At 44.5% G+C, this 13,424-nt stretch overlaps 1 protein-coding gene across 5 annotated transcripts in view; it reads left to right on the forward strand.

The window, feature by feature from the left end:
* The window catches only part of PRDM15 (PR/SET domain 15), a 1,394,990-nt gene that overhangs the window by 283,734 nt on the left and 1,097,832 nt on the right, over nucleotides 1-13,424 (forward strand). The gene's annotated exons all lie outside the window — the stretch shown is intronic.

The following is a 13,424-nucleotide window of genomic DNA, read 5'->3' on the forward strand; positions in this document are numbered from 1 at the left end:
CCTGATAAAAGCATCAACATTGATATGTAAAGTTGAAGATATTTGAGGGTGGGTGGGCGTCTCTGGCTGGGTATTCCAGAGGCCAATGCAGGGTGGGGGGGAAGAATAGGTGCACAAGGAATGTAGAGTAGATGAACAGTCTGTCAGAGAAAGGGAGAGAAGGAACCTTCAGGGGCAAAACTACCAAATGCAGCAAGCACAAACAAGCTTTAAGAACATGTTCTGCAGGGTGAGGGGCAGCAGATGGAGGTTCTGTTCTGGTTGGTACTTGGCTCCATTGACGATAGTGTTGTGACTGTTAGAATGGATTTCTGAAGTCTGCTTTGGTGAACAGATGTTCAGGAGGCCACCCTTGTTTAGTGAAACGGGGAACACTTCTGCAAAGTTAGCTAGGACAATTCAAGGTAGCTTGGAGAACAGTCTAGGCTGAGTCTCAGGAGTAGTGGGGGTTGATCTGAGGTCTTGGATGTGCACACACAGTAAGACACAAGAATATACAATTTATTAGGCCTTTAACAAACACGAGTGAATAATTATGAACGTAGTAATGCTACCACCTAAAACACACACTATATAAAACATATGTACAGTCACTTTTCGGTCAATGCAGTAAAGTGCACATTCCTGCCAAAACCTGTAAGGCGGGAAGGCACACAAACTTTGAACACAGTGGCCAACTCCAGAAATTGGTATCCCTAATTTAAGACGGCCAGCCCTACGAAGATTGGAGCCTTGTGCTTAATGTTAAGTTTGTGCGTAAAATCGCTCATTGATGCGTAAAGCTCACAAGGGACAAACTTCAATGGGAAGTTAGAAGATGACACTGGAGTGTGGAAAATTCACTTCCAAGAGTCTGAGGCAGGTCTGCTTCCGAGAACAAAGCTGTCCCCAAATTTCGGACGACTATAGGAAGCAAGAACCATCCAAGTCCAGACAAGGACCACAAGGGCTCCTTTTGTGCTTTTCATTTTTTGCAGTGTGTCACTTTGTTAGTCTGTTTAGTGTCCCTGGTACTGACCATGGTTGGCCATGTGTGTGCTTATATGCATGCACGTGTCATGTTTGCTATCCATTTGCGTGGTGAATATACACATGTGGCTCACCAGTGTGAAGTTTTGGTTTGCACGCTAAAGTGCCATTTGCGTTCACATGTGCAGCATCACTGTGTATTGTCCCTCTCTGTGTTTGTGAGGGTGGTGGGTGGGGTGACTGTGGGAGTGGTACATGTTCACGATATTTGCACATGATTTGCTTGATCGCTGTGTAACACAAATGTTGTGTTTTGCCCTTCACAGCATGTTTTTGTGCAGCTATCATTGTCTGTCACTCTCTGGTGGTGTTCTGCATCTTTCATTGGCATGCAATATTGACATTACTTTGTTTTTACACATCGGCAGAACAATACAGCAGTCTTGGTGGCTAGCGCACTGTCTGATTGCCGTGTACTCAATCAGAACTTAAGTCTTTCCACTTTGCTTGTGCTTTTGCTACTCCTCTGCCCTGATGAACTCTTGTCTGAATCTGCAATGGTCAACTGGCTACCCTCTGAACTTGGCCAAAGGTCCCTTAGCTCACCACTTGCACACCCGCACTGCTTCCCTGGCAACCCCCCAAACTTGGACTGTTTTTATGTATGCCAACAGACACCTACTGGCAGGTCACACCTGCTGACTGCACTTAGGCTTGGACTGTGCACCAGCTGGCCACAGTTATTTTCTTATTTGATCTATTTGTTATGATGTCCTTCACATGTACTGCAATGCAGCCTCCCCCCGCACCTCTTTTCCCTGCCCCACTTCCCATGCACTGGTTCCATCTCAATATCACCTGCCCTAAACACGTTCGTTGTCTGTCTTCACTGTCTACACCCTCCCCAGACTCTTTGGGCCTTTGGACACTTGTGTGTATGTGTCTAATGAATGACATGTCATTTGATAAGATGTCATGTCCTTCACACATGGGAGGAACAGTGATATGTTTATTAGGTTCTGTTCAGGTGATGTCGGCTCATTGAGGCTCAGGCCGTGACACGTGTGTCTGTTCATGTGGCACACATTGAGGGTGCTTAAAATTCTGTCACTGTGTGACTATTTCTACATGGGAATTATTGACATGACTTTGTCACTTGGGCTGCAGGGCCTCACTTCACCATTCACTTGTGTGATGTGTACTTTGCTTAGGATTGAGACTTTTCGTGAAACTGTTCCGTGCCTGTGTGTGAGAAGTTCCTCTGCCAAGAGTCAGCAGAGTCTGGTGGAGTCTGCGTGGAGGCGTCGACATCTCCTCGGTTAGGCGCAGATGCTCGCAGACAGAATGGCATCCCCTCCAGGTCCGCGCACTCGACAACGCCCTAAAACAACAGATCCGCCCCTATCCTACGCTCCCCTTTTGCCAATTAAACTCCCACGGTCGAAAGCTGCAACGTACGAAATCGATAACACAAGATTCGCAAGCGGAACCACCGGTGAGTAGATCTCCTTTTCCCACTTTAAATTTACAAACAGAACACACTGTATGTAAGGCGACACTGCAATATCGATATTAAAATATTCAGGAAACAACTCCCTTGATTTAAGTGCAAATGAATGCTTCGCTGACGCGGGACCCTTAAGAGATGAGGGCGTTTTAGAAATAATCCCACAATCAAAAACTGACGATGTATACAAAGTTCCTCTAGCTACATCACGTGCTTGGAAGCCGAACAACCTTTATCGAATGACCAGGAAGCATTGCAGGGTTCGCAAATGGAGAAAAACAAACTGGCTGAAAAGGAGCAAGAAATACAACATAATTGTACTATGACACTGTGCCCCTCAGAAAATGAAAGCAATTCAAGCAAAACTAGCGTGGCAATTCAAATATGCCATAAAAGAAAAACAGCTACCAAATCTGATGACGACAATGCCAACAAAATGTAAACGTTTGGAGCGTTTAACATTGGATATATCAGAAATTGAAGACATCATGGCAAACCATGAAAAACGAAAATACATTTTCGGCCCATTGAATACTATGAACCCGATTACACCAATTACAGCCATGCCTTCCACACCACACATAAAAAAGAACAAGCCAATGGCAGGTCTTGACTCCACTTGTCAGCTGCCTGAGACAAAAACCGCAGAAATTAAGGAAGAAGGTCACAGGTCTATAGACCCAAATGACGGTTAACTAATGGAGGATAATCAACAAAATGAAACAGGAGAGAGGTGTAGATGTAATCAGCATAGAGCGGCCACTCGAGAAGCCATTCCAACCTCAATGGTTGAACTCCAGAACCTAATGATGACGGTGACAACTCGGGCTCTTATCCCGTTTACAAAACTGTATGAACATATTCACAAGTCAATGAAGGATCAAGCTACTCTTTTAGCGATGATTCTTAGTAAACAAACATTCCTGCAATCATTGGTTACCAATATTCAATCAAGGCTTGATTTAGAGGCTAAGGCATCAAATCGGTGGCAATCAAGGTTATTTAACATTGCTAGAGGTGATAGGGCTGATGAGGCCCATTTGACTGCAACCATGCTAGAAATCCTGATGAATAAACAAAGGAAACTTAAACACGATGATGAACCTGACTCATGCCATGTGTTACAAGCTAACGCAACAAAACAGAAAAATAAAGACTATTGAGGTGAGACCAACACCCCAGGTGTCTTTCCAGCAATCACTAAGAAGAAACTGAGTGATGATTTAACACAGACTGAGAGAATAAAACCAAATACGATGAATGAACCCCATACTATTGTAAAAGTTCAACCAATGCAACAGCAGAACGAAAAACTTGTGAAAATTCAGGAAGGCCCATCAATTGGATAATATGTCCCAATTACCAGCTTTGTAAGGGCCAGTGACTTTTCCAATTTTCGAACGATTTAAGAACGTGCAGTTAAATAAAAACACATTCGGTGACTAGTAATCGAGAGAAACGTCTCCCAACTATGAAAAAAAAGAAAGAACACAAATAGAGGCTCAAGCCTTTCTAAGAAACCCGACCATGCCGGCAAAAACAGAAAATTGCCAACGAGAGAAAAACTTACTAACCAAGAAAAAAGATTTGCCTGAGAACAAAATTTATCGAATTCCGACTGTTCTACCAGTGCCCCTACCAGCAGAAGAACTAGCAGAACAAGAGGTTCTTATGAACCTGTACGTCTATATTCATGAAATGAACCAGCCGCTGGACATAGAAGATAAAGCTGACGAAAATCTCTCCCTAATAGTCATCGACGAATATGAAGAAGGCCACAGTATAAACAACGATATATGCAATCTCTCATGTGAAAACATCACAGATGATGATGATCTACTGATTCTGGAGATGGACTATAGTAGTATATCGGAGTCTCTGAACAAACAATCCAGAGGCAAAATGAGAACTGATTATGAGAGACCATTCTTCTACAACGAGAGATGTCTGCCCAACATTACCTATCTTTGTGAATCCTAGTCAGAAAATATTAGTACATAAGATAAAGAACATAAAATCAGAGGACATTAACCTGGTCGAATTGTGTTACGAGGAAATAACCAACCAAGTTTATATCCAATTTAAAACGTCTAAAACCGCAGAGATGGTGCAGAATTACTGATGAAGCTACAAGAAACAAGAAAACAAGAAAAATGAAGAATCCAGGACAACACTTCAAGTTAATGACGACAAATACGTAAAAGAACATAAAGATCTAGTTAAAATAAACCAAAGATGGTACTATATGAGAGACAACAGAGTATATTGAGAACAAAGATGACCGACTCCAAAGTTATCCAAGGCAAATAAATTACTCAAGCAATGAGAGACAAGTTTCGCCAATACTCCCAATTCGGCGCAAATTTAAAGCATTTGATTCACAAAACAATTATGGACAAGATGGATTATTAACAACCAACCGATACACAGATGTCTTAGTTATCCATCTGCTAATTATTTATCCATCTGCTCATGGAACAGGGGTTCAGGGTCACCTGCTAGAAGGAGAAAATACTGATTTAGCGGATTTTCAAATCTGCCTGCAGGAAACGTGGCTCTATGAACCCCCTGTATGCGATGGATATACTGTCAACATGAATCCTGCGATTAAACGACCAAAAGGCCATCCAGCGGCAGGATTGCTAATGCTAATTAAGAAAAATGGTGCGCTAGACCTGAAGAAAGCGATGAATCCAAATCCCTGGATTCAAATTTCCATTATAGAAATCAAAACCCAAACACAAATAAACAAAATGAAAATAACAAAATTGGGGATCATAAATTTATACTGGAATCCTAGTGCAATTAACTCAATGTTTTCATCGATATAGTTTCTTCAGCGGTGGATATGTACCTGGAAAACAAACAAATAGAGATAATTGTATGTGGAGATTTAAACATACATTTGTTTGACAACGATGGAAAGAAAAAAAAATTAAAGATCTTACCGTTGAGGGCTCACCTATGGTCCCAAGAGATGAATAAAAGACAGATGATTTTGGTCAATGTCTATTATGCAAAAGACATCCCAGCGAGACCGACTTGGTCAAGAGGTTCTTCAATTGCTTGTCTGGATTACATATACACGTCTGAGGGAATTTCGGCGATGATAACGTTTTGGAATAATTTATCTATGAATAGCGATCATAATAAAATAGCAATTGAATGGTCACTAAAGATACACGAATCACAGAAATTGCATCTTCCAATGCTACAACTGAATAATGGCACAAATCGCTTACGAATCTCGGAGAAACAAGAAAATAGCATACATAATGTATGCAGATGATTTAGTGATCCTCGATAAAACGCGAGTCGGATTACAACAAAGAATGGATCAACTTGAACAATATGTCATAGCAAATGAGCTAAAGATCAATGTCAAAACAACAAGTGATGACGTTCCCACGTCATCCAAACATGAAAATAAAGCCTCGAACAATATTTCTTGAAGGCAAAAAAGTTGAATCAGTGAACGCATTCAAGTACTTAGGGCTCCTATTAAACCAATCACCAAATGAAAGAGTGCGTCGACGAGATGAAGGAGAAAGCGCTATCACTAGCTCCACAAGGAAGAGTCCTTTACCTCAAATATGGAAAATTCTCATTGAAGCCGATCATAGCCTTTTATAGACCGAAAATCATTGCCATTTTGACACATGGTGCAGACTTGACGCACCTCGCGAACTATGGAGATTTTTGGAAGGGCTTATTTGGAGAACAATCTTATGCCTCCCTCCTGCTTATCCTGCTGACAGTTTCCCTTTGTTTGCGCGATATGTTAACTGCAGGCGCAGCTGACTTGGCATAATTCACCTTGAATCCAGAGACGTTCCCAAAGCCTGCGATTCCTTCCCATAGTGCCCCCATCGAAAGATCTATTTTTGTGATTGTGAGGAGTACATTGTCAGCATATATAGCTGTTTTATATTCCTGCTTCCCTACCGTAAGGCCCTTTATATTAACATTTTGTCGCAGCTTGCAGGCAAACAATTACATTGATAGGGCGTATATAAGCAGGGATAGAGGGCATCCCTGTTGGGTGCCTCTGGTTATGCGAATCTTATCTGACCTTGCCTCATTAATTCTTAATTGCGTGGTGGGATTCTGATGATTATACATTGCCCAAGCTACAAAGTTAGGGCCAAACCCAAAGTGAGTGAGCGTTCCCCTAATGTATCCTCAATCCAGCAGATCAAAAGCTTTGTGGGCGTCTACCGAAATAACTGCCAATTTCTCCCCCTGTCTGTCTGCAGATTCGATCAGGTCAATTGTGCGTCTAATATTATCATGGGTGCTTCTGCCAGGGATGAAGCCTGTCTGATCTGGGCCTGTTAATTTTGGGAGGACGCTACTCAGTCTAGAGGCCAAAATCTTGGAGAAAATGTTTCCATCATTGTTCATCAGTGTGATTGGCCTATAGGAGGAGCAAAGCTCCAGATCCTTGCCTGGTTTAGGGGTGAGTATGGTTGGTGATTCTGCCATCGATGGGGTGGTAGTCTTTGTAGCAAGGAACGAGTTAAATAGGGATGTGAGCGGTGGGGCCAGGATATGCGAATGTGTTTTATAGAATTTGGCTGTGAGCCTGTCAGTACCCGGGCCGTATTTTTCAGGGACTTAATTGCCTAAGTAGTCTCCTCTGTTGAAATCAGGCGTTCTAGAGGGGCTAGGGAAGGGGAGTCACTAAGGCGTAAGTACTGCTCTTGGGTTTCAGGTATAATACGGGTTCCCACCACAATTTCCCTGTGATGCTTAGTAAGGATTTCCATTTTCTCGGACTCAGTGAATCGCACTTTACCATCGTCCCCCTTAAGTTTTACAATGTTGTTTCTGTGGTGGACCTTTTTCAGTTTGTATGCCCAGATGCAATTTGCTTTGTTCCCATTAATGTAATAATATTGCTTTGTATGTGCCGGGGTCCTAGCTGATCTATCTGCCCAATGCATTTCAAGGGTAATTTGGCTTTTTTGAGGTCCCTGTCCCCTTTCCTCATTTGCCACTTTTATAACTTTTTGCAAGATTCGCAACTTCTGCTTCAGGTTTAGAGCCCTGAAGACGTGAAACCCTTCTTTGCTGCACCACTGCGCTGATCAGTAACCCCCGTATTACCAGCTTCATGGCATCCCAAATCATGGCTATTGGGGTTTCTTAAATTGTGTTCTCATTGAAATAGTGGGTGAGGGACCCGCCCAGTTCTCTTTTTATAACTGCATCTAGTAGGGTAGAATCTTGTAATTTCCAGTATTTTTGGGGAGGAGCTGGAGAGCCCTGTATCTGCAGATCAGCCATAACAGGGGCATGATCTGATAGTTGTCTAGTGTGAATTTGTACTTTATCCAGACAGGGGAATAGGACCCCTGGCAAAATCCATTCTAGAGAAACCCCTATGAGCATTAGAGTAGAAGGTGAAGTCGGCTGAGCCTGAGTTAGCTAGTCGCCCGATATCAATTGTCTGTTTCCCTGAGGAATTTAGCAAGCCCCAGTGCACGAGAGAAATCCGCTCTAGTAGGAAGGAGGGTTTTATATACTTGGGGGTGTGGAACTACATTGAAGTCCCCCCCCCCCAATCAGGAGATGTCCCTCCGTAAATGCCAGAATCATTGGGATTAGGTCAGACGGAAATCTCTCCTGTGCATTGTTTGGGGCATAGATGGCCACTACCGTGAGTGGTTGTTCCAGAAACTGGCCCTGGGGTCCCTTTTCACTGTAATTTGAGTTGAGGGTACATTTTCACTAAGCAGGATGGCCACACACCCCTTTTTCCTCCCTGAGGTGGCAAAGTAGGATTTCTTAAACCTCTTGAATCGTATTTGTTAATCAGCCTGAAGCAAGTGGGTCTCTTTCAGACATACGATATCTCCTGCGAGTTCAGCTAATCTTCACTCTGTTGATCTTCTTTTACCTGGGAAATTAAGTTCCTGAACATTCCATGTCAGCATTCGTATTTCGCGTTCACCACTAGACCCCATGACCCTTATTGGTGTGCATGCTTCTAATTGCGAGTATACGGGTAAACTCCCCTATGTTAGGGATCAGTTTGTCTTGCTCATGTGTGCCTGATTGTTTGTCGTGTGCTGATGCTCTGTTGCCTTCACTCTCCAGAGTCTTCCTAATTGTAATTTCCCCCCATTTTCCAACCCCTAACCCTCTCACCCCCCCAACAATTAAGGTCGGTAACAGCCCTCAACCAATGGGGTATCCAGCTCAATCTCGCCACCGACAAACTGATGGCCAATAGGGCCTGATCCAAATTAAATGGTATGACTTCATAATGCAGAGAGGGACATCACCCACATTTTTAGCTCAATGTTCACCATGTTTCCACCCTTGGGTCACACTGCTGGGACTGAGGTGGCTACCCCCTGCTTATTATCACCAGGTTGGCCTGCGCTCCGAGCACCGCATCAACGGGGAAGGAAGACCACCACCTGTCATGCCCCTAGTATCTTTCCAGCGAAGTCTGTCCCACGAAGTCCCATCAGGGATTCAGATTCAACAATTGTGGTTATAGGGCTCCCATCAGTCTGGGCTTCCGTTGTCCATGTACTCGTGGTTGGTTTCTCGGGCGGATCCTGAGAGGCTGATTCTCGCTCCGATTCTCCACTATCTGCTCCCTTCCCTAGGAACCTCTCAGCGTCTTTTAACAAATGTACTTGTTTCTGTTTGCCTTCCCAGGTGAAATTTAGAGAGGTTGGAAAGCCGCAGCGATAAGGAACCTTCCTTTCTCTCAAACACTCAGTGAGATGCTTCATCACCTTTCGTTTAAGGAGAGTGGATTTCGCCACGTCCTGAAATAATATGCTTGCCCCCCTGAATTGAATATGCTTAGACTTTCTGGATTCTCGCATTATTTCTTTCTTCACCTTGAAGAAATTAATTCTTGCAAGGACGTCCGGAGGTGCTGAAGCGGTCTGCCAAGCTCTTGTGCGGTGGACTCTATTTCAAGCGGGGCATCATCCGGTAACTTAATTATGAACCTAAATCGGTCCTTTGTGTAGTTCATCAGATCTGCATCCGCAACCGAGACGGGGATTCCCCTTACGCAAATGTTATTTCGCCTTGAGCGATTCTCTGCATCCTCTTGTTTGGCTTCTAAAGCCTTGCATCTAGGTTCAAGGGCTGCAATCCTGTCCCTATTTTCCTCCGCTTCAAATGACTGTTCGCAGAGGGTGTTTTTCAATATCGGTCGTTCTGCCCTCCACTGCTGCCACCCGCTTATCCAGCATCAATATCCTGCTCATGACTTCCTCAGTTCCTTTAGAAGTCCCTGGCCATGGCCGCCAGCAAATTATGCAGGTCTGATTTTGTTACAGCTTGAGTGAGCGGGGCGCTGTTTGATGCCCCCGATGGCTCCACAGGTTGTGATTCTGCTTGATCCCCCGCCCTTTCACTCTTTCAGAGTAGGGTTGGCTCATTAATGTGGAAATGTCAACTCCCCCCCCACCCCTCCTTTGCCATCTTTCGCTTTGTTTATCTGAGGATCGGGGTATCCTTGCCGGAGACCTCTTGCGTATTATCCTTTGGGGAGGGTCCGATTCAAAGCTGAAAGTAATAGTACAGATGTTTCCCGTTCTTCCACCGGCTCCGTGGGATTCCCCGATTTCAGTTTCCGTAGCTGTAGCAAGGTGCAGGGAATTATAGCGGGCTAGAGCCACACCTTTGGCTTTCGTAATGGGCCCCTAGTACCAAGCCACCAAGAGATAATCTGAGCGGGAGAGCAGCCCACCCTGGCTCCACCTCCATAGCTGATCCGATGATTACCGCAGGTGGATGCCCTATGTCACATCCAGGGGTGCATCAGACATAGTCCAGACGCGTTGTCGGAGCTCGGGAGACCAACTCCCCCAGCCCACCCCCAGGAGGTGCAGGAATGGGTGGGCAGAAGCGGACAGCCGGAACTCCTAGCCCGCTACACCGCCCAAACCCGCTGAGGTTCCAGTTGACTACACAACACAAGACGTGGACACTAACCTTCTTGCCGGTGAGATCAGCACTTCCCACTGTTTCGGCTTGAGCAGGGCCTTCCACACAGAAATGACAAACAGGGCTGGTAGTAGCTGTGGTTCAAGTCCGGCTGTTAGGCGGTGGCGATGGATGGTGGACGCAATGCACACGAGTCTCATATCTAGATCAATGTACCCGTAGGATGGCACTGCGGATGGAGCGCTGCAGTTCCTCCAGGGTAATGTGGCCCCCTATCACTGCATAGGCCAGGTTATAGCAATTGTCACTGTGCTGCAAGGCAAAATCCGGAGGTGCCTAGGTTGTTGCCCTACTTTGAGGATTGGTGCAGTCATGAGGAGGGGGGGAGGAAAAATCATCACCCCTCTTATTTCGAAGCTTTCGCCGGGTGCTCGCAAAGTAGGGCTTCAGTCATGGATAACTTGAGTGTGCGCACTGCTCTATTCTGCCGTCTTGAGCTCTGCGGGGTGAGGGAGCGATGATCTTGCACACCAGCGCCTAGATTAATGACATGGTGTCCGGACAAATGGTCGAAAATAAATGGTCGAATGACCATTTGATCGAATCAAAATGGTCGAAAAAAAGGTCGAATTTTTTTTATTTATCTATATATTTATTTTACGTTTTGGTTGCTTAAAAAATATTTTTAATAAAGAAAAAGGGTGGTTGGGGGGAACCCCCCCATAAAATAAAAATAAATAAAAAATTCGACCTTTTTTTTTCAACCATTTTACTTCGATCAAATGGCCATTCGACCATTTGGCTTTCGACCAAATGACTGGTAACCCAATGACGTCTGGACCTTTTTCTTTAATCCTGAATGAGTGGAGCCTTTTTCCACTCATTCATTCTTATGGGCTCTGTCCTTTTGAACTCTTTACTTTGTATTTTACTGTCCCATGGAGTCTTCTTTACTCCATATTACTTCTAAAGCATAGGTATGGGCAGTGTTGCTGGGACCATTTGTTCCCTCCTTCTTAATATCCTAGAGTAACTGCAGTTCTTCCTAAAACTTTATAGTCTGAGAGATTGGCACACACCACCTTATCTGGAGTGCCAAAAGGATATTTAGTATCCCCTTCTCTCTACTCCTGTTATTTTTGTCACATAGACAATCTCCTAGTTGTAGCTGGTGGCAGTGGCCGTGTTCTCCCAACTATTGTATGCATTTTCTACCTAGGGCTATGTCAATAGCCTCGGTTATACGCAATAGGGTCACCCAAGTATTTGATGGCTGCTTTTTCTTTTTTCACCTTTTCACCATTACTAGTGTGGTTGTTCTTTGTCATCCCTTCTACTGTCCTGGTTGGGAGACGCATGTGTGTTTTGCCTTTGGCAGGAACTTTTGGGTGTTTGGGGCAGGCAGGAAGTGGGGGATGAGTTTTTCACTCCCCTGCCCTTTATCTGCCGGAGTGCCTGAATACGGCCAGCTCCCACTGGGGGGTCTGGCTGTCCTAATTGGACAGCCACCTGGTCCTTTCTGTACATTTCTGAGAGAGATTGCAGTGGAGTGTGTGCTGGAACTGTATAAAAGGTGAGACTTCTGTAGTAAAAAGCAAGACGATCAATGGAAACTGAAGTAACTGAAGAAGAAAATGACCAGAGACGCCTGCACACAGTTTGCACCGCCATGAAGCGACATCTGCTGTCCTGACCCTGTTTTCTGTGAGACAGAGGATGACTCTCTTTCCCTTTGACTGGTGGGAACAACCAGTCCCAAGACTAACTTTGATTTGAGCCATCTCCCGAGGTCCTGTGGGTTTCAAACGCTGCTGAGCCCAAATACCAGACGACCTGCACCCCATTCGGAGTGCATCTTCGTGGAAAGGCTGAACTCGTCCAAAAATGTGTTGAGCTCTCAAGGACACTCGAGATCCGATCCAACTCTCCCAGACCCCCTCGGTAGAGAAGATCGACCAGACAAATCGTATCCTTTGTTGGTGCTGCAGAAAAGGCACCAAAACCGCATTGTGACCAGAGAAGTTGCTGAAAGCCCTGCCAGAGGTCGTCCATGCTGCAGAGAGATCCTGTCCACTGTCCTGCCTTTCGTCATCAGACCAAGGAATACGGAGGTCAGGTCCAGCACCACATCGAGGAGAATCCAGCCACAATATTTTCATCTAAACTAAGGTACTGTGGGGAGAAAGGTATTGCTTACCTTGATCCGTGAAGCTGCTCCAGAGGGTTGGAGTGCGCATAGAGGTGCCCAGGGTACCCCCCTCTTGCATCCAACTCAAGCTGTTGCTTGTGTCCCTTTAGCTAGTCCTTTAACAGGGTCTCCAATGTTCATTGTGTCCTCTTGCATCTTAAAGACTAGAGACAGAAATGTATCCACAGGAACTTTAGTATTCTGCTGCTTGTCAAGACTTTGAGCCCTCTCCGAACTACCTTTAGCTAGGGTTGCATTTTAGACCTTAAAAGACTTGCTGTGAAAAGAAACTGCCTCTAAAACCTTAAGAACTGCAAGTGTTCCAATAAAAAACAATTTTCCTTCACAAAGGTCACTATCTTATGTGTATGCAGAGTAAATGTCTTTACTGTATTTCTGCTAAGATTTGTGAGTGCGCGTTACTGCCGATTATAACATATAACTGTCATTACTGTCAAAAGCTGTAACAAATGTAACGGCGAGTAACTTCAAACTAAGCAGTGGCCTTTGAAAAATATTCTAAAGTATTCCTATGTGTTTTGGTTTATTGTATTAAGTAATTTAAAGTGATTCTTGTCTAAATATAACAAATCTATATTGTAATATGCCTTTATGTTTGTTTAAGTGTTCTTTGATGTGCTTTACTAACTAGCTTCAGTGTACTTACCTACAGCTCACATCTACCTCGTTAAGATAAGCCTGACTGCTCTGCCACTCTACCAAGGTTCCAGCAGCAGTACAGACTGATACTAAGAGTTAAGGATCTACAAACCACTGGGATAGCTTACTAAAGTCTTACCTCCAATTGGGACTTTAGGAAAACTCCCCTAACATACA

This window comes from Ambystoma mexicanum, chromosome 7p (assembly GCF_040938575.1).
Source record: "Ambystoma mexicanum isolate Mex_15411 chromosome 7p, UKY_AmexF1_1, whole genome shotgun sequence".
Lineage (NCBI taxonomy): Eukaryota > Metazoa > Chordata > Amphibia > Caudata > Ambystomatidae > Ambystoma > Ambystoma mexicanum.